Source organism: Natator depressus, chromosome 27 (assembly GCF_965152275.1).
Source record: "Natator depressus isolate rNatDep1 chromosome 27, rNatDep2.hap1, whole genome shotgun sequence".
NCBI lineage: Eukaryota > Metazoa > Chordata > Testudines > Cheloniidae > Natator > Natator depressus.
Window position 1 is genome coordinate 7099465 of NC_134260.1, and position 15679 is coordinate 7115143.

Sequence of the window (15679 nt, forward strand, 5' to 3'; positions counted from 1 at the left end):
ACTTGGATGCTAATATCTAAACTATATCATTAAATTTATTATTCTAAATTTGGGTTATTGCTGATCATGTACTAAATGTATTGTGTGACTTTTAAACCAAACTTTATACTTTGGGATAATTTATGTACTAAATCCAGATGTACAGACACTCCTTCCTTAACCTGTATATTATATAATTTTAACATTAGCTTCAATAAAATTTTTAATTCTCTGACGCAGCCCAGCAATCGCCTCTTGGGACAGGATACGTTAGCTGGCTCCCTCCCCTCAGGGACTGCAGTGCTCTGATCAAACTTCTCCTTTCTCTCTTACCTTGAGTGAGTCAGGATCCTTTTATTTTCTCTCTGCAATTGTCCCTCCCTCTTGCAGCAAACGGTAAATGGAGGGCTTTGGGAAATTAGATCCCTTTTTCTGTTAGTAATTCTCTTCTGACATTTTTCCATTTGGTAGAGCGGATGCCCTGCTTCTGTGCTTTTGGAGCCATGCTGCTTCTGGTTGACTATTCCATTCCATCATTTCGGTTTATATGCTGTTGAAGGATGAGCTGCAATGCCACCTAAACGCCACTAGTTATGTTGGATAAAGTTCCATTAATGGTGACTTCTTTTGAAAGAATCTGTTGTACAAAGTTTCAGAGTAACAGCCGTGTTAGTCTGTATTCGTAAAAAGAAAAAAGAAAAGGAGTACTTGTGGCACCTTAGAGACTAACCAGTTTATTTGAGCATGAGCTTTCGTGAGCTACAGCTATGCATCCGATGAAGTGAGCTGTAGCTCACGAAAGCTCATGCTCAAATAAACTGGTTAGTCTCTAAGGTGCCACAAGTACTCCTTTTCTTTTTTCTTGTTGTACAAAGTGTAAGTTACAAAAAATAATCTGTTCTGTTTTTAATGTAATGAAAACCCAACACCGTTTATACCCACCCCTGTGTAACATCAGTAAATGCCTAAACTTGGGGAGTGTCAGCCGTTCCTAGTTTAAGTGGTGGTGTTACTTTGAGCCAATGCTGTAATGAGCTTCATTTAGCATAATACATGCAAGTCTCATGAAAAGCTTTGTGATGAGATCACAGTGGATTTAAATGCCAATTTAGATTGATGGGTTGACAGAAAACCTAGAAAGAACTTTATTCCAGGAAACTTTTTTTTTTTAAAAAAAAGTCAAATTTCTGAGCCAACTTTTAAATAAATTTATCTAATATCCTAAGTGACTTAATTGCAAACAGTGAATTGATAGCATAGTTGATGACGCAAAGGACCCTGGCATGTTTTCTAGTTTGGTGGTATTCTTTTCGTGCTTTTTGTTTTCCTATCTACGTAAAGCCCATGGGCTTCAAGAGAAAGCTACTAAGTTAGATTGTTCTTGGCTGAGTTTCTTCCCTGGACAAAAAATCCCCCACCAAACCAAACTTCACAAAATGTTGTAATTTTGGCTCCTGAATATTGAGGCTGATTTTTTTTTTACGGTTCACTACCTTCTCCCTCCTGTTAACAGCAGTGTCTAAAGCTGTATCACCTTGTTAAAATGAAGTTATATTTATGTACCACTTACTGCATTAATCTGAAAGTTTTTTAATTCTATATGATGGAAGACGTCAACCTCTTGGCCTCATGGACAGTGCCAGCAATGTCTACAGAAAGATCTATCAATAACCTTCCCTAAGTATCTGAACCAATACAGCTTCCCCAGTTATTTTCTTATTGGCATTTGTAGGGTGATCTGGGACTTATAACGTGCTAGTGTATAAAAGTGAATGGTGGGCAAGCACCATCAGTAGAGCTCACCACACCTGAAATTCAGCATCCCTTGGCATCACCTACAGAGCAACTGAGCTCTCTGGGGCTTCCCTTTGACCCCGGCTTAGAGGGCCTGAATAATGGTCTGCAGAGACGATGTCAGAAACCAGTGTCTTATAACTGATCCGACCATGTGTGTACCTGGCTTTCACTTGCCACACCACTCAATGGCCCTTGCATAGACAAATGGTGCCTCCCCTTACTGGGATGGCACCACCTAAAGGGGAGGACACATGACCTCCCCATGTGTCTCCTCCCTGCTCCCAGGCTAGGGCCCCTGCACTCTCCCCGCTCTACATTACCTGCAGGTGGTAAGGACTCTGTCATCCTGCTGTGGCTGCTTCCCCCTGGCATATTGGGCTGTTCTCCCTGGTCACCAGGCCCGGGCAGGGAGCGGGACAGAGCCACTCCCAGTCGCAGCTCTGTGCAGTGTAGCCAGCTGCCTGGGAGAGAGCCTGGCTGGAGAGGGGCAGAGGCCAAATAGCCTGGGAGGAGGGAGGGCTTTGGCTCACTTGGCCGCTGTCCCCGGAAGCCAAGCCTGGGCAGGAGGCAGGTCCCCTCTGCTGCCAGGCGCTCTGTCAGGCAGCTGCTGCACTGCACTGGGCAGCATCCCAGCATGGTCGGAAGAGGTTCTGGCCTCGCCCCTTCGACTCCGGCTCTGGCCCCACCCCTTCCACTCCCCACCCGGGCCGGCTGGTGGGGGGGCCTTTGTGAATTGATTTTGAATGGGCCAGGGTCCATATGCAGACAGCCTTCACACCTGAGGCCAATGGGAGGATCCCACATGCAGCTAGGGTGGCCAGACAGCAAGTGTGAAAAATGGGGACGGGGGTGGGGGATAATAGGCACCTATATAAGACAAAGCCCCAAATATCCGGACTGTCCCTGTAAAATTGGGACATCTGGTCACCCTACATGCAGCTGTGGCCAAAGACAGACAAGGTCACACATCACTTAACAACTGCCCTTTGACCAGATTTGATGGTTGTCTGAGGGCTCTGCACTTCGCTGATGAGGCTGCTGCAAATTGGCTTGGCAAGGTCCGCATCCAATAACAAGAGGGCCTGCAAAACTGGTTTCTCCAACTCATTTCCACTTATTCCCTAGTGTCCTCTGCTTCCCCATGTTACTGATGGTACCTTGACTTCTGCTATCTATCCAAGGTTTGCCAGACTTTCTAAAGTCTGCATGAGCTTTTGTGGACCTTGATAAGTCACTAAAATCCCTGTGTTGACTCTGTATCTCCTGACCTGCTACGGTTGACAGCAAGGCTTGTAAACTTTAAAGAACTGTATTGAGACAAAGCTGATAGGAACAGAAATCAAGATATGGAATTGAAGGGGCTTCTCAAATTTCATTACGCCACGACCCCCGTCTGATAACAGTTACTGCATGACCCCGGGTTGGGTGGAGCCCAAGCCTTCGTGCCCCAGGTGGGTGGAGAGGGGACCAGAGCCTGAGTCCCACCGCCCTGGGTGGGGGTGGAGCTCAGGCTTCAGCTTCTGCTAGGCATCCCAGCAAGTCTAATGCTGGCCCTGGCGACCCCATTAAAATGGGGTCGAGATCCACTTTGGAGTCCTGACCCACAAGTTTGAAAACCACTGGAATAGGGAAAGTTGACTGAGAATGTCTCTGAGGTGCTCCACAGGACTTTCTGCTTGTTGGATCCTAGTGTATCTTAAATAAAAGTAGTATGTGATCACGTAATTAAAGACACTGTCATAATACATATGCACAAGAAGGCTGATGTAAGTTTTCACGGGCATCCTTATTTCTGGCATTTTCAAAATTCTGACTTTGCAACCATCCAGCAACTGACCCCTTTGCAGAAAGTAGCATCCCTTGCTGAGTAAAGTAGGGTATCTTGCCACATTCATAATCAGCCAGTATTCCGTGATCCCCACTGACCTGTGGGTTTCTGGATAAAGATTGTGGTTCTGAAGTGTCTTAAGACCTGCCTATCTGAGAGACCGTCTCTCTACCTGTGTCATACTACCACGGTTGAGATCAGCAAAGGCACTTAATCTGAAGTCATGCCATTACAAACACATAAGTGCTGCAGGCATGACATTTTCCATGTGGCTGTGAAATTCACTTTAAAACAGCCTGAATCTGGTGACCTTCAGGACACTCTGCTAAGCTCATCTTTTTTCCCCAGACACTTTAAATAGGATGAATTGCTGGAAGGGGAGGGAGAGGGGGATCTGAGCTTTCAAGTTGCTTGGCTCGCAACTTGGTGAGTTATACTGGATTGTACTGCTGCACTTTAGTGTGTGGTGTTTGTTCTGTATTTTAAAAGTTGGGAAAGTTGGTGAGTGTGTAAGGATAGGTACCCTTTTTAGTATTTGTATAAATCCAAAGGGTAAAATCTTCAAAAGCACTTACATTTCTAAGGAGCCTAACCCATTTTCAGGAATGACTTAGGCTTCTAAGTAAATGGGACTTGGTTTCCTAAATTTCTTAGCTGCTTTTGAAATGTCTGCCCTAAACAAATAAACTCTTTGCCTCCCTCCCCCATTCTTCTTCTGCTCCCTTCTCCTCTCCTCCTCCTGGCCTGCCTCCCGCAGAGTGACCTTGCTGCCCAATTGCTATTCAATCCATCTGCCCCGTAGGTACCCCCAATCAATAAATTGCTTCTCTAAACCCAGCAGTTCATCCTCTGCTGCAACATCCATCCCATCCAATTGACCTTTTCCTTACACAGGCAACCCAGACCCTCCCCAGCTAATTGACTTTCAGGTTTTCCAGATGCCTGAGCCAGTTAACCTTCTCTTACTCCCTGGACAATTGATCTACTTCTTGTCCTCTGCCTTCATTCCTACCCCAGCAGCCTTCCTACTTCTTAGAAGACTTTTTGCCAAGTTTCCAGCAGTTCCTTTCCTTCTCCTCCCAGATTAATGGCCAGATGGGGAGGTGACTGGGTCACCTTTTCAAGCTTTTCTCCACCACTATGAGGGCTAGAATCTTACTTTTTTTTTTTTTAAATGAAAGCTGAGGTTCTCACATAATTACTTGACTTCAGGATCAGGGGTTTTAAGAAATGCCCCAAATATCATGAGACTCTCTGTAAAATCTAGAGCAGGGGTGGCCAACCTGTGGCTCTAGAACCACTTGCGGCTCTTCAGAAGTTAATATGCGGCTCCTTGTATAGGCACCGTCTCCGGGGCTGGAGTTACAGGCGCCAGCTTTCCAATGTCCCGGGGGGTGCTAACTGCTGAACCCCTGGCTCTGCCACAGGCCCTGCCTCCACTCCACCCCTTCCTGAGCCTGAGCCTGAGCCTGCCATGCACTTGCTCCTCCCCCGAGCCTCCTGCACGCCATGAAACAGCTGATGGGGAGGGAAGGGGAGGCGCTGATTGGCAGGGCTGCTGGTGGGTGGGAGCGCTGGGAGCAGGCAGGGAGCTGATGGGGGGTACTGACGTATTATTGTGGCTCTTTGGCAATGTATATTGGTAAATTCTGGCTCCTTCTCAGGCTCAGGTTGGCCACCTCTGATATGGGGGTTGGCAACACATAGGCTCTCTGAAGCTTTCAGAACCAGCCAGAGAGGATCAGCCAGAGTATTGCACTCTCCTCTTTATCCACAACCCTGTGTTGTGGATCTTGTTTGTCAGGTGGCTAGCAGGGGTAATGCTATGCTGCTGCAACAAGGTAGGGAGAGCAACCAGCTGCAGAGGCTTAGGGAGGCTGGTCTCTTTAATTCAAGAGGTTTCTTGGGTGCTGTTGCACCCTCAGTTGCAGCTGTGCATCCCCAAAGACTTCATTGGGTTTGTGGAAGAGTAGCTGCAAGGTAGAATTTGACACTTGTGACTACAGAAGTCTGAGTAGCTAGTATTGCTTGGCTGTGCTTTCCCCTGGCTCTCACTCAGGCCCTCACTTTTAAAATTTCCGTGCTAAAACACTGGATGTTGGTACCATGCTGGTTTCTGAAATTACTTTATTTTTTCTGCTCCTGAATTCCATCTGTGGATTCAGCAAAGTTAAGACTTCAGTGCTCTGATTTACTCCTTCCAAGATTCTTCTGACCTGGCCAGTAAAACACCAGATAGTCTAAACATGAGTGGTATCTACAGAGGGACAACCTGTTTCACATCTGTGTAAAAGCTGTTATTTATTTCTCTTACATAAAGCAGTGTGAGTCATACAGAGCACAGCTACCTGTCACTTCTGGAGATTAAGGACAAAAGCCAGAAACTATTAGTGTGTTTTTCCTGTTCATCAATTGTGTAAGAGTTGGATTAAACAAAAAAGAAAAGGAGTACTTGTGGCACCTTAGAGACTAACCAATTTATTTGAGCATAAGCTTTCGTGAGCTACAGCTCACTTCATCGGATGCAGTTGGATTAAGTTTCTTTTGTAACTTCTTGAATACTGTTGGTCTCATCTAATTTACTAAAATATTGTGGTAACAATGGAATGTTCAGTATCAAAGAATCCCAAAGGTTGTCAAGTTCTTACAGTGCAAAAGCAGGGATACTACTTTTCATTTTTGTTCTAAAAAAAAAAAAAAGTGTGTGGGGGGGGCCAATACTGGTTAGCACAATTTTCTTCTCTGTCTAACCCCAGTCCTCCCCTTTGAGGGACGGATTGCAAGTTGGTGAGGACTCTTAATGACTCTGACTGATGTCAGTGAGAGATAGGGCTCTCAGCAGCGCAGGCTTCATATGGTTAGTCTCCCACCCACATCTATAACAAAGCCTTTGGGCTGGCAGCAAACATGAATGTTGGTCTCTCCGTTCTGACCCCATGTCCACTAGCTGGAAGACTCCAAGTCTGAGTCATTTTAATTTTTGAAATTAAAAGGAAAAAAAATTCAAAATGGATAAAAGGAAAGGTGTTTATGCCATTTTTAGTTAATCTATGCAAGTCATTACTACAAGATATTTTGAAGACAAATAATTTAGTAATATTTTTAAAAAGAATAGTTTTTGTGTGAATAAGAATAGAAACTGCAGCAATGTAAGCTAGGACAACACTAGCAGGATATCAGCCCCCCCTACTTCAGAGCGTAAACTAATAACTAGCTGAAATAAGAAAAGTCATCCCAGAATTTAATAAGCATTGCACAGTAAGAGACTTTATGTACACGTGGATGATGTTACTCCTTTCTTTGAAGCATCTACAGTTGGCTCTTGTCAGAGATGGGGTAGTAGACTAGATGAATCTTTTGTCTCTTTGGGCATGGGAATTCCTAAGCTCTTATGCTGTTGCTCAAACCCCAGCCTTTTTACTTTTGCGTCAGTCTGTGACTTTTTAAGGGGGAAAAAAAATGTTCTCCTACTTCTATAGAGATGCAGAAACTTTCTATCTAAAAAACTTATATGGGGAATTGAGGCACAGAGAAGCTAACTGATTTGCCCAATTCCACACAAGAAGATTTCAGGCTAGGTCTCTGGATCCAGTGGTTGAACCCTAACCACTCAGTAAACCTGCCATTTGTCATAACTATCATGTTTCAGGGTAAAATCTTCTTCCATAGTAGAAAAGTAACTTCAAATTCACTATGTGGACACTGTAGTATACATAGAATCACAGAAGATCAGGGTTGGAAGAAACCTCAGGAGGTCATCTAGTCCAACCCTGCTCAAAACAGGACCAACCCCACCTAATCATCCCAGCCAGGGCTTTGTCAAGCCGGGCCTTAAAAACCTCTAAGGAAGGAGATTCCACCACCTCCCTAGGTAACCCATTCCAGTGCTTCCTTGAGAGGTCATCTAGTCCAGTCCCCTGCACTCATGGCAGGACTAAGTATTATCTAGACCATTCCTGACAGGTGTTTTTCTAACCTGCTCTTAAAAATCTCCAATGATGGAGATTCCACAACCTCCCTAGGCAATTTATTCCAGTGCTTCATCACCCTGACAGTTAGGAAGTTTTTCCTAATGTCCAAACCTAAACCTCCCTTGCTGCAATTTAAGCCCGTTGCTTCTTGTCCTATCCTCAGAAGTTAAGAAGAACAATTTTTCTCCGTCTTCCTTGTAACAATCTTTTACATACTTGAAAATTGTTATCATGTCCCCTCTCAGTCTTCTCTTCTCCAGACTAAAGAAACCCAATTTTTTCAGTCTTCCCTCAGAGGTCATGTTTTCGAGACCTTTAATCATTTATGTTGCTCTTCTCTGGACTCTCTCAAATTTGTCCACATCCTTCCTGAAATATGGCATCCAGAACTGGACACAATACTCCAGCTGAGGCCTAATCAGTGCAGAGTAGAGCAGAAGAATTACGTCTCGTGTCTTTCTTACAACACTCCTGCTAATACATCCAGAACGATGTTTGCTTTTTTTGCAACACTGCTGACTCATATTTAGCTTGTGGTCCACTATGACCCCCCAGATCCCTTTCCTCAGTACTCCTTCTTAGGCAGTCATTTCCTTTTTTTGTATGTGTGCAACTGATTGTTCCTCCCTAAATGGAGTACTTTGCATTTGTCCTTATTGAATTTCATCCTATTTACTTCAGACCATTTCTCCAGTTTGTCCAGATCATTTTGAATTTTAATCCTATCCTCCAAAGCACTTGTAACCCCTTCCAGCTTCGTATCATCTGCAAACTTTATAAGTGTACTCTCTATGCTATTATCTAAATCATTGATGAAGATACTGAACAGAACTGGACCCAGAACTGATCCCTGAGGGACCCCACTCATTATGTCCTTCCAGCATGACTGTGAACCACTGATACCTACTCTCTGGGAATGGTTTTCCAACCAGTTTTGCACCCACCTTATCGTAGCTCCATCTAGGTTGCATTTCCCTAGTTTGTTTATGAGAAGGTCACGCGAGACAGTATCAAAAGCTTTACTAAAGTCAAAATATAAAAACAAGGAAGGGAGCATCCAGATTTGAAACAGTGACCTCTTGATCTGCAGTCAGATGCTCAACCCCTGAGCTCTACCCCCACCTGCTGAGCTCTACTTCCACCATACAGGAACACTACAGTATACGTACCAATGGTGGTGTTTGGAGACATTCTTCAGAAGCTCAAATTCTTCTAAAGCTAGATATATAATTTTTAATCATAGTACTGTACTAAATGATTAGCTAATCTTGCTTTTTAAAAAAGTAATGGCAGATGGCATTTTTCGTCACTTTATGAACAGCTACCATTCTAAAGCTGGAGAGTATATATATGTGTGTGTGTGTGTGTTTATTTTTATGCTTGTACTATATATAATTTTCCCATTGTTTTGAGATAAATGCACTTTATGCCTGAAAGATAATTTTTTGGTTATATTTTTTATATATTAAATAGTAACTGCTTTCCTCAGAATTGGCAATTGAGCACAAAAAATCTTAGCTATTTTTGAATTATTGAATCATAACACTATCACAACCCAGTTTTGCCTTTTTTCTTTGGGTGAGGGAAACAATAAATTCAGTTATTTTTATCATCACACTAGAAAGGTTTTGTGAAATCAATACATATATTTCTTATAGCTGCACCGCAGTTAAGAATGTGGACAATTATAACAAAGGTAATTTATCTTTTCTTGTTATGTGATTTGATAGAGCAGCGGTTCTCAACAGGGGGTCCGTGGCAGCAGGTTTAAAACAAACAAAAGGAAATATTTTTTCACACAACGCACAGTCAACCTGGATGCCAAGGGATGTTGTGAAGGCCAAGACTATCAGAGGGTTCAAAAAAGAACTAGATAAGTTCATGGAAGATAGGTCCATCAATGGATATTAGCCAGGATGGGCAAGGAAGCTGGGAATGGGCAACAGGGGATGGATTACTTAATGATTACCTGTTTTATTCAGTCCCTCTGGCACACCTGGCATTGGCTACTGTCAGAAGACAGGATACTGGGCAAGATGGAACTTTGGTCTGACCCCGTATGGCCGTTCTTTTGAGCCCATGGGCAGAGATGGTCGGGCACAAGGGGGTTGTCTCCCCAAACTGCAGTGCCAGCGCAGGGGAGTCCCAGGGGCAGCTCCACACCACCTCCCCCACCCGTCCCAAGGCTCTGCCCCCCTGGCCAGATCAGAGGCAGGAAGCTGGAGCCGCGCAGTGTGGGGTGACTGCTCTGGCTGATGTGGTGCCATGGAGCAGGCAGTCACAGCACTCCCCTGTCTCCTCCTGCTGCTGGTGCCCGGGACTGTGGCTGCTCCTCAACTCCCAGTCCCTTTTGACTGCTCATGTAGCCAGTAAGAGCCGCCCTGGTGGGTGGACCCAGTTCCGGGGCTGGCAGAGCCCTCGGGGAGCAGCAACCGCAACCCTCCTGGCACACAGTCCCTAGCTATCCCTCGCTCTGCACCCTGAGCTACCCCCTGCCCACACACAGCCCCTAACTGCACCTCTCCCTGCACCCTGAGCTACTCCCCTATCTGCACACTGTCCCTAGCGACCCCCTCCTTGCACCTTGAGCTACACCCTGCCTGCACACAGCCCCTAGCTATCCCCCGCCTTGTCTGCACCCTAAGCGGTTTTCAAACGTTGTGAGTTGAGCCTCCCCCTTTGAGTTATAATTTTTGATTGTGCCCCCCACCCTAACCAGACAGGCTGAGTCGCCTGCTGAGGTGAGTCGGGGTGGATGTGGCGCTCTCTCTCCGGGCCCTGGTGTGCAGAGTTTGCCCAAGCCCTTCTGGGCCCTGCCAGCTCCCGCCTCCCAAAAATAGAAGTTAAACTGTGCCTATGCCCCAGGCACATCTCTCCCTCACTCCCCCCAGCCAACGGGTGGAGCCCTGGTGCCTCACCCTGGTGCTCCGCAGGCTAAAGTCCCATGGTTGTGCCCCTCCCACTCCCCAGCAGCTGAAGCCGGGAGCCCTTAACCGCGCCCCCCCCCTTACACACTGGTCCCTGGAATGTTTATAGCACGTTGAGGGGGCCTGAGAAAGAAAAAGGTTGAGAACCACTGTGATAGACCTCAGCACCCCATTATTACTGTGGGCAGTGATGTGTCACTGGCAAGAGAATGTGTCACTTTAATATGCATTGTTAAGTTGATCAACCATTCAAGTTAATGCTGCATATAAATAAGATCCTTGGGGCAGGAACTGTAATTGCATTTGTAACTTGTACGGCACCAAGCACATTACTGGAGTATAATAGTAAATCACATTTTCACGGAGTTCTATCTCGTATTGATTCCATGACTACTTCAATTCAGGAATTATAACTAAGGGCCTCCTATTCCAAAAACCAGGCCCTGTCACTTAAACTAAGGGAAATCTCTGTTAGCTGTAAAGTATCAGAGGGGTAGCCATGTTAGTCTGTATCCACAAAAACAACGAGGAGTCCAGTTGCACCTTAAAGACTAACAGATTTATTTGGGCATAAGCTTTTGTGGGTAAAAAAACCCCACTTTTTCAGATGCAAAAAAGTGGGGTTTTTTACCCACGAAAGCTTATGCCCAAATAAATCTATTAGTCTTATAAGGTGCCACCAGACTCCTCATTGTTTCTGTTAGCTGTAGTAGAATGACAGGTTGTATACTCTTGCCTCCAAGTAACCAGAGAATGACATCAGCCCTGATCCAGCAGAGCACTTAAGCACATGTGTAATTTGAGTCCTGCTAGATCAATGGGACTACACACTTGCTGAATGTTATGCACGTGTTGAAGTTTTTGCTGGATCGGGGTCATTGTCACAAACACCAGAGCAGGTCTAACATTCTATTCAGAGCAGTGGTGATCAAACAGTGATCGCCATTAAAAACTGGATGTTTATCATTAACTGAAGTTAACTCTACCGTGAGCTCTGCAGTCTTTGAATGTAGGAAATCTTGTAGATATCTTGGAAAAGGTAAATACTGTATCTTTATAAAAATCCATCTTTAATGGCATTTATGATGCACACTAACCAATACATTGCAAACTCTGCCCTCAATATTTACTCTGAGATTGATGTTCTGCATACAGCCCCCCCTCCCGAAAATATGTACATCATTTGTAAATAATTTACGTGGTATTTAACTTAACATTGTGGTTTGCTGCTGCATTGTAATTTACTTTTCAGAGAAATTTCATAAGGGTTTTTGCAACAGATACAGTATGCGTTTGGAGTGTGTACCCTATGCAAAAGGAATTATTTATACAAAAGATTCTAACAGATCAGGTATGTTGGGGTGGGACCACCATACAGTACTGTAGAAATTCTGGGCAGAAAGGCTGCTCCTAGGCAGCTGGTGATAGGCTGTCAAAATGGAAGTAATCCTCAGGGCTCTACCTCAGTTATTTCATGGGCCTCTCTCACTCCTGGGATAGCCCAGGATTTGAGGGGCTGCAAAAGTGGCTTACAGTCACCACAGCTCTGCATCTCCCAAGGCTGTGAGTTTTGTGGTGTTGTGAATCCACGAATTTCATCCATAGCGCTCAAGGGAAAAGATGGACATCCTGTCTTCCTTGAGTCATCTCACTATCCTGCATTCCTACCACAGAATCAGGGATATACCTCTAGAATACAATATCACATAAACAACGGAATGGTGATGGACCAATAGCTCACCACTGGAGTCCAGTTTGACAAGCATCTAGGCTACAACTTTGTTTAAGGGTGGGGGGTGGACACCAGGAGTCTTGGGAAGGTTGGGGGTGGACAGAAGGTTTCAGAAGGTGATGACGGTAAAAGGAGGTAAGGAGAGCCTCTTCCCACACAGGGAGCTGGGTTCACACACTCTGCAAACAGTCACCCATGGAGCAGTATCACACTGGTTCTGCTTCAGACACAGCTCTCCATTCTCACGAAGGATGTGATAGTATTTGCACCTTGATGACTGGAAGGGAGGTCTCTGGGTGAAGAATTCATTCATTTTCATAGCAGTGAAGCCTCCGTGTAAGACAATTCAGGGTGTGTATTTCACAATGTTGATGGTTGTTATGAATATGGAGTCTTTGTTTTGTATGAGATGCTGCAGCTGTGAACTAAGGTGCACCACCCATTAAGTATTTGTTTAATCATCCTCATTAATCAACATTGTCTATATCCTTTTAAAAGCTTTTTTAGTCTGCATTAATATGATTGAGACAATGAAAAGTTGGTTTATGCTTCTGTAAATTGAAATTATGACCTTGAACTGGGCTCCCTAGGAGCAGCAGACTGATCTATTTATTGAGCTTTCATGCAAGGTTATAGCTTCAACTGACTTGTACCTTTCAGCAGTAGTTATGAGTGACATGTAAAAAAAACCCTCCCTCTACCCTAGCTGTAGACTAAGTTCTTCAGCACCTTTTGAGAATGTTGACTAATTTATATTCAAGAAGGGAAAGATAAGATATAGAGTAAGATACATTTCATTAAAGGACTCTTCAAAATGGGGTTCTACTGAGAAAAGTGACTATATAAAAATGCCACCATCTTATTCAACAAATCTTTTTGTTGTAAATCGGTCATGCCGGCTGACTGTGCTGACTAGGGTAAGCTTTTACTGCCACTGGCACTGCAGCGCTAGAGCAGCCTTGGGAAACAGAGTTGGCTTTTATTCTGGATTGAACGTTATGACAAAAATAATTACCTACATTCTAATTGCAGGCCCAGGTCCTGCCCTTAGTTCCTTCTCTGCAACTCCTTGGAACTCAAGTTGCACAGGTGTAGAACTTGGCCTACAGGATCTTTGTTACTGATGCTGATCTGAACAGGAAAGAACTTAATTTTCAGGTCCTGGATTACCTTTAGGACACTGGTGATCAGAAAAAAAAAAAAATTTTTAGTCTGCACTGAGAGTCCTGTATCTGTAGACATGGAGAGGCAATAAACACAGAAACCAATGATGCTTTTTTATTATAGAATAGAATATCAGGGTTGGAAGGGACCCAGGAGGTCATCTAGTCCAACCCCCTTTACTCACTTTTCAGAGTAAAGCACATTGTAATTCTCACTATAAATGCAGTACTAACCTAATACATATTATCAACCAACATATTGTAAATATGCTAACTAATTTAAACTAATTAATAACCTGGCCATGCGGTGATCTTAACTCAAGTTAGATCCAGGATCCAGAGTTCTTGCCCCTCTTTTAACTCTTACTTTTTGAGTAGTTTCTTTCTCTCAAAGAGAAAGAGGGCAGAGGGCAACAAAAATGATTAGGGGACTGGAACACATGACTTACGAGGAGAGGCTGAGGGAACTGGGATTGTTTAGTCTACAGAAGAGAAGAATGAGGGGAGATTTGATAGCTGCTTTCAGCTAACTGAAAGGTGGATCCAAAGAGAATGGATCTAGACTGTTCTCAGTGGTAGCGGATGACAGGACAAGGAGTAATGGTCTCAAGTTGCAGTGGGGGAGATTTAGGTTGGATATTAGGAAAAACTTTTTCACTAGGAGGGTGGTGAAACACTGGAATGCGTTACCTAGGGAGGTGGTGGAATCTCCTTCCTTAGAAGTTTTTAAGGTCAGGCTTGACAAAGCCCTGGCTGGGATGATTTAATTGGGGATCAGTCCTGCTTTGAGCAGGGGGTTGGACTAGATGACCTCCTGAGGTCCCTTCCAACCCTGATAGTCTATGATTCTCTCTCTCTCAGCTTTCTGTCTGCTCCTCTCTATAGAACAGCCCCATGGTCAGGATAATTCACAGTGTCTGTTTTCAATGTTCAGCATTTCAATGGAGCCTACGTTTACCCCAGCACTATGTCCTTTCTCCTGTCTCCCATATATCTTTGCATTTCCTGATGTTTCTTTGATTCTTTGAAGGTTTTTTTTCTAATTAAGATGATACTTTGCGGTTTTCAAGTCTCAGTCTGAAATTGAAATATGCCTGTTATTTTGCACCATATTTCTGTCCTAAAAAGAGACAGGTGCTCAGTATTTTTAGAAACACAGTACGGTTAGTTGGATATTAGATTTTTAAAAATGTGCATAAAAATATATAGACACACCTATAGCTTTTGTTTATTTACAGTCAACACGCTAAACATTTTCCTTTCCAGCACTTATTCTCTTCTCATTATGGCTTTGATTACTCTAGCATTTCCTAGGAACAGTTTTCCACCTACATTAATTCCAGTTCAATTCTACTGATGGTAATAATAATGGTGGGAGCCCTAGTGCAGCTAAGGTGCCAGTGGCTGAGTGTTTTACTGCCATGTCATGCCTGTGTACACCAGCACTTGCTCTGGGATGTGGACTTCGCTGTCCATGCAACAACTGTACAAAAGGGCATGGTCTTGTGGATTAGAGTGCATTCCCTCTGACATGGTATACAGTATCAACAGCAAATGAAGGCTAGCAGATGATGGTTGCATATATTGTTCTTTCCAGTTTTGACTGGCTTGATCCCTGTTTCAGAGGAATCACTGGACAGTATTCCTTTTTCTCATCATGCTGGACTGACGAGCAAGGCTCTAATATCTGACCTGAAGCACACAACCTGCTATGTCAGAATTACAATAAGGGTCTGAATGAAACTGATAAAAATCCGTAGATTCAGATTAAAGTCTGAACCTCTAGCTTAATCCACACGGTTGGGTACAAGTGTTCATGCTGCTTTGAAATATTAGGGGATTCTATGTGCCATATACAGTACGTTCCTTGGCACAACAGAATGTGTTGTGTGACGTTTCAACTTTCTGAATCTTAGGTTTTTATCAGTTTGAGAGACCCTTAGCAGTAATGTCTGTGGAGCTTTTTAGGGCAGTTAAAAAGAAGGGCTCTTGTGGGAAGTAAATGGGAATTGATAAAATAGTCCAAAGCATCCACATTTTTGTCTACTTTTCCTGTACCCAATAGCCTCCTTCAAAATCACTGTAGTCTATGCTGCAAATAGGTATTGAGAGTTTAAATGTATTTTACCTAGCAGACAGCACGCATTCCAAGATTTTGCATTTCATGAGTAAATTCATAATTGGAAATTCTGAAAAAACAAAAAGTGAGTATTTGACTTGATAGATCGTAATATCATCTAGGAACTATTACAGCTTCTTGTGCAATATTTTCCCAGAGACAG

At 43.9% G+C, this 15679-nt stretch overlaps 1 protein-coding gene across 12 annotated transcripts in view; it reads left to right on the forward strand.

Annotated features, from left to right (window-relative positions):
* The window catches only part of TANC2 (tetratricopeptide repeat, ankyrin repeat and coiled-coil containing 2), a 683096-nt gene that overhangs the window by 464333 nt on the left and 203084 nt on the right, over positions 1 to 15679 (forward strand). The gene's annotated exons all lie outside the window — the stretch shown is intronic.